The following is a 12,974-nucleotide window of genomic DNA, read 5'->3' as shown; positions in this document are numbered from 1 at the left end:
TAATGTTCAGTAAAAGTCATTATCTCTGATTCACTTCTGTGACTTTATTCATTAACTCCTGGAGAGCTTCATAACTATCAGCGAATACCACCGTGTCATCCGCGTATCTGATGTTATTATTACATTCCCCGCTAATTCGAATTCCGGCTTTAACATCTTCTACTGCTTCTTGAAAGATTTTCTCAGAATTAATTTTTTCAGATTTTCATATTATCGGATTCTCCTGTGTCTGTACCGATAGACAATGTTTGATTCCAGTAAAGATTGCTAATAATTCTTAGATCACAGGTGATTCCAATATTTGTTAATATCTCTATCAGCTTGTGTTTTACTGTATCAAATACTTTATGGCAATCAATGAAGCATGCATAAATATCGTAATTTACATCTCTACATTGTTCAAATAGCACTTGTATTCTAAAGAGAAGGGAGCAATGAATGATCTCTGAATCCGACAAACACTAATAAAAGCAGTTAAAGCACTATACAAAGAAAACAAAGTAGCTATTAAATGTGGAAATAAAGCCTACAATCCATTTAAGACGACAAAAGGACTTCTACAAGGCTGTGCTACGTCCCCTACTCTGTTTAAAATATTCTTGGAAAAGACACTCAAACCATGGAGGAGAAAGTGCGAAGGAATGGGCATACCAGTAAGAGACGAATATCTATACACCTTAAGTTTTGCCGACGATCAAGTAGTCATCGCACAAGATGAAGAAGATCTCAGCTTTATGCTCAGAAAACTAGAAGAAGAATATAAAAACAACGGAATGGAAATAAACTTAGAGAAAACCAAATACCTAACAACAGAAAACAAGAATATGAGAAACCTAGAGATAGACGAGGGAAGACAAATAAATGGAACAGATAAATTCAAGTATTTAGGAACCATAATATCGAACCAGGGAACAACAGAAGAAGATATAAACAACAGACTGAGACAAACAAGAAACTGTATAAGACAACTAAACTCAGTGTTGTGGGATAAGAACATTACGATAAAGACAAAAAAGAGAATATATTAATATACAATTCTTGTTTTGTAATAAAATGAAAGTGATTTTAATGACACAACTACTAGTGAAATGGATTTAAATTAAGCTTCGACGTTTGAACCTCTGCAGCCACCACATTTTATTTTTACATTCTGTCTACACACCAATTTTATTTATTTATTTATACGATATGTTATTTTACATTTACACATATATGTTCCCCTATCCGTGTGTGTGTGTGCATGTAACCAAAGAGGGGCATTGCCCAGTTAAATCTGGGCATATACCTAGAGTGTTTGTATAGAGTAAGGACTTCAGCGTCCGTGATTTTTTCCAGAGCGTCGAGTGTTCCTTTTATAGTAAAGAGTTGTGAATATGTACCCGTCAGGGGTACACCTTATTGATACCTTGCAGATTGTTTGATAGAGCGAGGAAATTCCTGCAAAGAGGTGAGCGAATAAGTCTGGGAGGCGCCAAAGAGATGTTATATCCACACAGAATGGTTCCATTTGGCGTTCTCTAGAGAATAGGGTGGAATATATATATATATATATATATATATATTCCAACTCTTAATATTAGAGATAAATAAAGTAGGATAAATTAAATATTTATCATTTTACAAAGTATAGCCTTAAAACTTGAAATTTTGTTTGATAAAAGTAGTGTTGAACATGTTCTTATAATTAAAGAAAAATATTGATTTTTTAATTATATGATGCGTTTCGTAACAGTGTAAAAATCCTTTAAAAGAAAGTTGAAAAACTTCTAAAATCCTTGGTAGATATATAGTTAGCTTGAGGTAAAACATCTAAAAAGTTTCCAATAACAATTATTATCATTCAGTTTTTCCAGTTATAGGGTATTAAAAAAAAGTTTAAAGTTAACCTATAATTTCATTAATTTAAGGAAACAAACAATCAATATTCGAGAATTGCCTATCATAAATCTCATATTATGCACACCTATTTTATGTTGATTTTATTTTTCTAATCAATATTATTTCGGACATGTAATGGGAGGTCCCAAATATAGGTTGCTACAAAATATCATGCAGGGAAAAATAGCAGGCAAACTCAGTCCAGGACGAAGAAGAACCTCATGGTTGAAGAACTTGCGAGATTGGTATGGTGTTGATACAAGCATGCTATTTAGGGTGGCAGTGATAAAAATTAAGATAGCTATGATGGTAACCAACGTTCTGAAAGGACATGGTACATGAAGAAGAAGAATCAACATTATTTGTGTTTTTTTTTTAAATTACGTGCACATTACTCATCTTTCTAGATCTCATCTTCTTTGTGGTCGTAGACTGTGACAGCAAATTCATCTTTGTTATAGGATTGCTTAATTAGACGATTTCTCCTATTTTCGCTTGATCCTTTCAATATCAATATCTGAATATCTATAGGTATTAAATTGATATAGTATCAGATGAAATTCGGTTGGGCAGAGATAACCAGACATGTGAGCTCCCACGTCGTATAGGATTAGCCTGTGCAGCGTATGGTAAATTAAACTATGGTATGGTAAATTAAACTTTAAATCTGATCTACCCATATGCCTCAAAAGGAAAATCTTTGACCAATGTGTGTTACCTGTACTCACTTATGGAGCATAAACATTAACTGTCATAAAAAAGGTGGTTAATAAGATTCGCCTGACTCATGACTATGGAACGTCAGATCTGTGTCTCTCTGAGAGACCGAATCCCAAACGAAGAAATACGTCGTAGAACAAAAAACAACAGACGCCTCGAAAAAATCGCATCGTTAAAATGGAATTGGGTAGAATACGTCGCCAGATTATCAGACAACCGATGGAAAAAAACGTATTTTAGAGTGGAGACCAAGGCAAGAAGCAATACGGGGTAGAGACACCTACCAATTAGATGGACTGACGACCCGAAGCGTGTTACCTATAACTGGATGCAAGCCGCACAAGACAGAGACAGATGGAAAGAACTGAGGGAGACCTATTTCCAGCGGTGGACGCATACAGGTTCATATTGATGATGATGATGGGTATCAGATACGAAAAATCAACTAGTAGGTGTGGCTTACGGCATTAGTTGAAAAAACCAAAAAGAGAAACTCAACGACGTGCTCATTCTTGGTCCGGCTACAGTACTCTTAGTACTAAGATCTATTGTAATAGTACATTTAAGCTTGATATAGGCTGTACCGTGGCTAAAGAAGCCGACCATAGGATCACAACATCGCGTTAGGTGCCCAGTTTGGTTGATAGTTATTTCGGTACTGGCCATTTTAGACCTGAGTTGTAGTAAGAAGCATCTAAAAAGTTGAGAGGGACTGTTAATGCTTGGTACCGAACAGAAAATATGCCGAGAAATCCTACAGCAAGAGTAGTAAAGAAATATCGAGCAAGGCACCCAGGCAGAGTCTGACATACCATCGAAATTAGTCTGAGAAGATTTATTCAGGAAAGACCTGAAGTGTATTGTAAGAACACGGAAAAGTTGGAGATAGTTTTATAAGCACTAGGTGTACAACATCGCGTTTTGGCGTCCGACTGGGAGCGGCACATAGACAACTCATAAAATATTTCTCACGAGTGGACCGAAAGAACAACAAAAGTAGCCCTTGTCTACCAAATACTTGTTGTAAAATGCCTTGCAGTACAAGGTACTGCCGTTCCGGTGGCACGCAACCACAATTATTCTCAATGCGTCACAGAGACACCCAAAACCCAAATTTTTATTCAACACAATATTCCACGGCACAAACACAATAATTCACGTACACATTTCCAACAACACTTGACCAAAAAAGTTTTGGCACAGAGCTGCTCTTACCAGTGCCCATTAATATACCACCCCGACAGACACAATATCTATACATATCTACCTCAAACCACCACACTATTTATTCCACACAAACATATGCCATATAGCGCTGATTAGGAGGTCGATAGTCAATCCGTGTGTTCACGTTTACCACGAATGTCCACCACTATTAACGGACACCCAATTTAAACTGTTATATACCTTAGAAAAGTAGCGAGCATACCGGGGCATACCGGGGGACTATTTAATCCATTCGAACCAGATATATTAGAATTGTACGACACAATCTACACTTACGATACGAAATACACAATCAACCACCTTTTCTGCAGCCAAGGCAAATTAATCCTAAATATCCCAAAAATGTTACATGAAAAAAAGGAATTCGTTGTTGCCTAAGTAAACACATCTGAAAAATTAACCTACCACTACACTGTAAATCCAATAAACATTAAAGCCCTCCAGAAAAAACTGGAAGCAAAATTTTAACTTCAAATCTCCACTAGGGGCAAATATTTTACCTTAAAAAACTGATCTAATCTCAGAACTCCTCCACCTACACCACTAGCTAGCCTTACTTTAGACCAAAACAGTAAAATATACATCGCACACATTCACTTATATTTATGAAGAAAACGCTTATTCAACCGCCTTTTTCAAAATCACAACCTTCTCAGATCAAAATTTGAAAGTCAATCCTCCTGGAAAATCTACTCCTTTGACAAGTGATCCCAAATCACAAGTGATTCCTAAATACTAACAAAAACACCTAAGACCCCACACCAAAAATAGACCAAAACAGCCCAACTTCTAACACAAATCACACACGTCCAGACAACAAACCTACGTAATTACTATTTAAATGGGAATAAGTCAGAATTAAAGGTTAAAGTAAATTCTTTCGCAGAATATAGTAGGATCTGGTTACTCATATTGAAAGAGGAGGTTATTACAAGAAAAATACCAGTATTGGTAAGTCAGTAACATATAGAGGATGTATCATTTATGTTTTTTTAAATAACAAATATATAAAATGAGAATTTGGTGTTTATTGAAAGTAAACTAAATGCACGACCAAATACTTACCATGTCGGGATAGTATTATGAGGTTTTTTTCCTGGTTTTTCCCTCATAATTTACTATGGAATCACTAACAGGAAAATTTTACTATCATCATGGCATGCAATTGTCTTTTTAAAGACGAATTACTTGCTATGATCTTTTCTGACGGATATTCTCAAGCTAAAGTTGATTTTATGTAATCGAATAAACTATCTTATAAGTAAAGTCGTCCCAGGAGAGCAACTCAACAATATTGACAATATCATTTTAAAGTCGTCTACTTTAAAATGTATAATGTATGTCTGAATTGTCAATATAGATAAGTCAGATAAAATTAAATTATTAGAAGAATTTTTCACTAAGTAACAAAAGAACAAAATTTGTTTAATTAACTATTGTTTGGATTTTGAGAACGATTTCCGAAGTGGAAATTGAAACGTCAATAAAAGTACTTTAACCTTTAATCGTGGCTTATTTCCATTTAAATGGTAATTACTTTAAAATGCTACAAGGAAATAGCTTCAGAACAATATTAAAAAACATACGCAAAACATGGTCCTTTGACGGTTGTCAGCTGGTGGATAAGCCCAATGTTTGTAAATTTAATGTATTGGGGCCGCGAGAAGTACATGGTGTAAGTCCAACAGCAATTTCTTACCAGGTTAAAAGTGCAATGAGATTCTAGATGTCTATTTTGCCTTGCTGAAATACAACCAGAAATTTATCAAATGATCTTTTAAAGAATGTAGATGCGATCGAAAATTAACTAAACCTTGATCTGCTAATACACACTAAAGCACCAAGCACCAACAAGAGAAGTTGGGTCAAATACCATCCAAAAAATATTTTCCGGGCGTCATAACTAGCTAATTCTTACCATTCAAGCTTCCATATTCATGTATCATTTTATCATGCGATATCGTAAAGTTAGATCAGATCTCGGTTGATGATATCCATCGCAGTCGTAAAATTATCAATAATAATATTGTTTGTTGATCAAAGTTCTTCCATCTTAATTTTACCGGGCTTACTCTTAATAAAAGTTTAAGCATATTATATTCCTTATTCGGAACGATAAAGTCATTATTTTTCGAGACATTTGAAGTTAAATGAAGTGATACGGTACAGTTATTTTGAATAATTTATTAATTATATCACTGTTTTTGGGCCATAAGATTGCATTTATTATGCAAATAAAATTTTAATCGCTATAAACAACCAAACAGAATGTTATTTATTAAAATTTCTTGAAACGAATGAAAGCATTTAACATTTAAAAACAAATTGTGGTTCTAAAAAGAACTATATTGTTATGACCAAAAAATAATTTTAATAATACAAAAATATCAAAAAACACATTTTAACTAAACATTTTATACCAAATGTTTAATGTAAGCCCATTTACCTCAACCAGCTTATGAATTCTTTCGTTAAATGATCTTCTAACTTTAAAAAATATGTCTGGCTGATTGGTAGTAAAATTAGCGGAATTTACTATTGGCTGCTATAGTCATTGACGATTATTTAATTCTTGTGAATGTACCAGTGACTTCATATACCCACAGAAATAAAAATCTAAGGGATTACATCGGGTGTTCTAGGCGGCCACGGCACACAACTACCTCTGCCAATCCAACGATGAGCGAACAGCTCATCTATATATTTCCGTACTAATAAATGAAAATAAGACGGAGCCCCATCCTGTATAAACCACATATTTCTTTTTTGATTAAGTGGCAAATCTTCTAGATCGTCGAAAATTGTAGTTTGTAGAAACTGTAAATACAAAATACCATTTAAATTTGCTGATAATCCATAAGGACCTAATAAACTGTATCAAAATATACTGCACCCTACATCAATCTTAAATTCATGTTGAAAATGTGACTCGAAAAAGATGGAGATTTTTAATATTCCAACTGTGGCTGTTTCTCTAGTTAAATACTTCTCTATGTGTAAATGTATGTAGCCTCGTCAGCAAAAAGATTTTTTTAATAAAATTACGATTTCGATTTTTTCTGTATCATCCACAATGTTTTTTTAATATCGATTAAAATTTTATTTGCGTAATAAATGCAATCCTATTACCCAAAAACACCGACATAATTAATATAATAATCAAAATTACTCTGCTGCTTCACTATTAACGTCAAATATCTCAAAAAATAATGACTTTATATGAACAAAAACTATATTATTTATGTAGAAAGTACGTGAGAATCGAAAAATTGTACTAAAATAACAATTCCGCCAGTGGCGGAATTTGGGAAGGATCAACCATTTACTTTCCCCGTCTTACGGCTCTGGTAGTAGTCAGAAACGTTTATTTAACATAATTTAGTAGGATATACAGTAATTACACTTCCTGCCAAGTATGACAGTTTTAAAGTACTAGGTAGAAATACATTTTTTTAATTTTTAAGTAAAACACCCTGTAACTCAGTAAAGAGCCATATTTTATCTAAGGGATTTGGGTTAAACCTTAATATTTTTAGCCCAGGAATATCAGTTAAAACATTTCAAATTTTTTAAATTCGAACTAAAGGTCTTAAATATCTTTGTTAGAATCTTTGGAAATTACCAATTTAAAAAATACAGATATAATTCTGAATGACCAACTTGAGACAAACATATCTGTCGAAACAGCTGTAGTGATAAGAAATTTTGTGGACGTGTTGAAAACAAAAGTTTTTAGTGTTTTGCTGTTAGATCTTAGTAAATTCTTTAAAAAGTAGTCTAATTTATTATATGTTACAAATAGTAGAATAAGTAGAATTAAAATATACTGAGAAAATAACTAGATAAATAACTGAGATTAGACAGAGATGCACTAGGGAGAAGAAGTGGGAATCGAACATACGCAATTTAAAATAGTTTAAAAAAAGCAATAACTATCTACAGATTTAGTCTTCTAGTTAAGATAGTTTTATGAAACTTAAGAAAAGTTTTTGGTTTCATTGCATATATTATTATCGATGGCATACTTCTTCCTAAATCATTAAATTTAACGAACAAAAATCACTGATGTATTATTATCTGATATAATTGTGTCGGTGTAGCCCCAAAATTCCCTTTTAAAAATGCAAAACGCCGTTGAATTGCAAAACTTTCGTTACATCTCTTTCTGCCTTTATGCCTTTATGACTAAATACAGGATTATTTTCTACAAACCCCATTCCTAGCACGCAGTTAACCGAAAGGAAGGTCCCCGGTAATCATGCATTTAATCCCTTTTTAAAATTGATTCTTTAGACCGATATGTAGTTAGGGTTTTAGTTGAACTCAGTAATACAAATTTAAGGGTTAAAATCCATGCAGTATATTGTGATTTCGAAGAATAAAAAAAAATCATTTGTGAATGACAAACTGCTCAAAATAGGAAGAGGAAGAATACTTAAACAAGTAATTGCAAGCGAAAAGAACGAAATTTTTATTAACATGCGAAAAGAATAGAATAGAAATATGCTTTATCGTCATTGAAAATTGTACAATTTTATGGACAAAGCTTAAAAAAATCAGAAAATAACAATAACAATTAAAATTTACTGAAATTACATAAATCGTCAATATCAAAAAGTAAAAGATAATAAAATACACAATCCATAGCAAAATTTAAATAAATTTACTAATTACTTTACGAACTGAAGTTGAAGTTGCTGCATATGATACCCAAATATAGATAAAAATACTTTGGGGTCTTGTACATAAAGGTACTGTAATTTCTTATTTCTTCTTTAACAAACTCTTCTACTGAATAATATGGTCATTCAAATAGATAGGCTTTTGTCATTTTACGGAATTTTGGAAATGATGGTGCAGATTTTTAAACGTCAAATTTTTAAATGATATGGTTGTATAGTTTTTTTACTGAACTATACATAAATAGATTTCTTTATTAACTCAGTGGACAGTATCGGTAAATAAACATCCAAGATTGAATTTCTGGTGAAGTAGTCATGATTAGGTCTTGATGGGAAAACATGTCGGTGTTTACGAATTAAACAAATAGTTTCTAAAATGTATAAAGTGGGGAGCGTTAAAATCCCGTGATTTTTGAAGTAACTTCTGCAATGGGATTTTTTTCAGAGGCCAAACAGATACAGTATTGCTCTTTTGTTTAATTTATAAATAACATCAGATTTGGCAGCTGTAATAAAACCCCAAAAAGAAGACCTTGTCAAAGATGAGACTCGAACAAAGAAAAATGTGTTATTTTGGAAGATACTAAATTGTGTTCATTCGAAAGAAATCTTATTGCAGGCTGATGCTAATTTTTTACTTAACAAATCGATATGAATGGACCATTTAATGTTGATGTCTATAAAAACATTAAGACATTTTACAGAATCAACGACACTGATCTGGCTGGTTTTAAAAAGCACGAGGAGAAGAGCTTTTTTATAGGATAATGCTACTGTCTAATCCAAGATAAAAGAGAGTAAATTAGAGTCGAACCAGAAGTTTATTTTAAGTAGATCAGTAGTTAGTTGCATTAAGAATTGCAATATTAGAGTTTCTCCAGGTGATACTGGTATCATCAGCAAAAAATAAAAATTTTCCATCGATTTTTTAAATAGTGATATCGTTTATACAAATAAGGAAAGTAAAGGACCCAATAGTGAATCTTGTGGTACCTACTCCAAATACAATGCTTTTGTGACTAGCATCAGTATCATTTTTGTATGATTGTATGGTCGAATTCCGTAGAAATTTAGTTGTTTTAATAAAAAGGTTATGATTTACACAATCAAAAACTTTGTCATGGTTACAAAAAAAGTGGCAGTGTAAAGAATATTGATGTGCTTGGTAATCCTCATGTAGCAGAGAAAACATGGCATCAATGGTATATTTAGTAAATAAAAAGAAGAACTAATTTTATGATAAAATGTTGTTTTCAACGAGAAAGGACATAAGTCGGCCTTTAAGTCTCTCAATAATTTTGTATAGTATCGCTAGTAAGGCAATAGGTCTATAAATACAGGCACTCAATTTTTCACCACCTTTATAAAGAGGAATAATAATGGCTGTCTTTAGGCACTCTGTAAAAATACCTTTTTTAAAGGACTCATTCATTAGTGTCACCAGGACTTTCAACACATTTTTGGTAGATTTGAGAAAAGTTTTATGGATAGTACATCAGTACTACAAAAAGATTTGCTTTTGATTGGGGAATTTAATTGGGGAAATGGGATATTGTTATGGCAAAATAGTTAGTGATATATTTTTACTCACATCAACGAAGCATTTATTTATATTTTCAAAGTTTGGAAGGGAAAATGTTTGAGCTGTTTGGAAAATGTTGTACATTTGTAATATATTTACATATTTAATTTAATTAACAAATAATCACTTAAGTTTGTTCTGTAACTTTGACTAAGCTGAGTTAGTTATCATAGAATAAGTATCACAATTATTTATATTGTTACATTGAAATCAATTTTTTAAAGTTTGTTAAAGTATGCCAATATTAACACATCAAATAACTTTGATATCTAAAATTAAAAAAATTTTAGACATTTATTAATATCAGCTTATTTCATAAACTAGATAACTTAACTTACAGCATTTAAAATAGAAGAAAAACTGTCACACTTTAACCTACATTTGTCAAGTTTACCTCTAAAATCTGATATATAGCACATAAAAAACTCATTTTCTCCTAGTAAGATATGTAGTTCTTTTTAAAAATCCTCCCCTTTTAAATTAAATGTCTGTTTCGCCCCCCGTTTTTTAAGTGTTTTCTGTGTGTTTCTGTGTGTGTAAAAGTGTCTTAATTTAATTTTAACATAAAATTTTTTGGACTTTACAAAAATTTGCCAGATATTGCAACAACTTTATCAAAGAAATTTGATAACTACAAGCTTATATAATTGCACACCCACACAATTTGTACATCCATTCTTATTCATTGTCTTACAACTGTCACCTTCCAAAACAAAACATCAAATCTCAATAAATAACACACATTTCATAAATATATCTCCAGAATAAATATAAATAACTTTAAAGAACTTAATGGTACAGAACATTACTTTCATCAAATAAACAATACATTTCACCTATCTCTACTTCATTGGATAAAATCTGTCTCCTCAAGAACTTCCCCGTTTACTGTTAAACAATTACAATAGTTGACCTGAATTCTCCAATCAACAATACAAGATAGTTTGAACCATGTTCTTTCAACCATCAATTAATAGAGTACCGGCATGTAAGTAATGTTTATTTATTTGTTTATTTATTAATTAATTACAGTTTAATAGACTATGTTACCAATTTGTTTGTCTTACCTTGTCTGCTTAAACATTTTATTCATTTATAAAACCACAGACATGTAATATTGGCATAATTACTGTAATTTATATAATTTATATCACCTACCTATGTTTTATCTTTATTAGACAACACCCTAATATGGGATTATTATTTTCAGCATTTTAACTTTGTATCGTGACCTGAAGATGCTTTGCATATTATAGAAAGCGAAACCGGTCGTCCGATTAGTTAAATTAAATTGATTGTGAGTAAGTCTAACTTATTATTTCTTTTACCTTTTGATAAATAAAGTCTTTAAAGTGTTTATCAAAAGATATGAAGACTCAATATCATGAGCCACAAATGAAAATATTATTAACAGAGTACATAAATGTTTGGAAGTTGATGGGAAAAATTTTGAACATTTTTTACAACATTAAGTTAGTGCCTATTTTCCTTGATATCATCTTTTTATTTTTCAATGTTTAACTTACAATATGTTAAATACATCTATTGAGTATAATATTGTAAGTAATTATTGTGTCCAGTTTCGTAGTCGGCAATCAAAAATCTTTAAACAATAATAAAGAAGGTGAATCATTCCTATTTACTGCTTAAATAATATTCGGCCTCAAATCAAAAGAAAGTTCACAAACGGCTCTCTCGGTAATTGGGTTAGCATAGTCTGAAGTTTAATGAGAATTTGGCAGGTTGAAATTCGTGGAGCAACGGTAGAAATTAAGAAGATTGTTACGAAAATTTGAATAGCACCGATCGAAATTAGGAACATTTTTGCAAAATTTGAGGAGCACCAGTCGAAATTAGAACCTTGAAAAACGAGAATTGCATTAATTATAATATTACATCTTCTTCAGCTGCAATCGGGAAATGACTGCATTTAAAAATTAAGGTATATTTATATTAGTGAGAATACTACGTAGCTTGAAATAAAGGTTTTGGGAATTGCATTTAACAAAGGTTGTATTTAGACCGAGATGGTGAGAATATAATAGTAAACTTTAAGGACGGTAAAGCGGCATCTTTAAAAAGGGGTTAGTATTTAGAATATTTTAGAGTAATTGTCTAGTGCCTAACTGCTCTTTACCTCTTTGTAGTAGGTTTACTTTAAGTTAAACTAGATTGCACCAGTCAGTTAATGACTAAAAGGTTATAGGGCAATAGGTTTTTACCGATATATAATAGGAAATGTTAATTATTCCTTCTTACCAGCAGGTCTGTCTGAAGAGTTAGAAATAGCGAAACAACTCATAGAATGACAAGTTTGATGGGATGTGAATATTCCTTTTTGTATATTATTTACCCATAACTCTACTACCAATCATATACAAGATATTTACATAGATCATTAATAACAGATTAACAAACGCATTAAATCCTGCACAACCGAAAGACCAAGCTGGCTTCAAAAGCGGGTTCAGTATCGTGGATCACATACATACGCTTCGAGAACTACTGAGTAAAGCTGAAGAATATGAAACACCGCTAGCCTTAACCTTCATAGACTTTGAGAATGCTTTTGATTCCATATATCCCATGGCAGTAATAGAAGCTTTGAACAAAAAGAAATTGACAAACCGTACACAGAGACTCTAGCAGATATCGACACCTCCATCGAAAAAGGTTGTAACTCAGTTTTAGCGATTTTACAGAAGAGGCAAAAAGCGAAAACATGTATTGTCTAATAATTTGTAGCGAAATGATTAAACTCTTTTACATCAATGCGATACGATATCCATATAATTTACTACAATAAAGCTGGAACTCATTTAAAAACCTTATTAATCGTCTAATAAATAGAAACTAAATATTTGACATTTTGAGTAACAGTGTTA

Source organism: Diabrotica undecimpunctata, chromosome 5, assembly GCF_040954645.1.
Source record: "Diabrotica undecimpunctata isolate CICGRU chromosome 5, icDiaUnde3, whole genome shotgun sequence".
Taxonomy (NCBI): domain Eukaryota; kingdom Metazoa; phylum Arthropoda; class Insecta; order Coleoptera; family Chrysomelidae; genus Diabrotica; species Diabrotica undecimpunctata.
The sequence above is the reverse complement of the archived record's forward strand: the minus strand, read 5'-3'. Positions refer to the sequence as shown.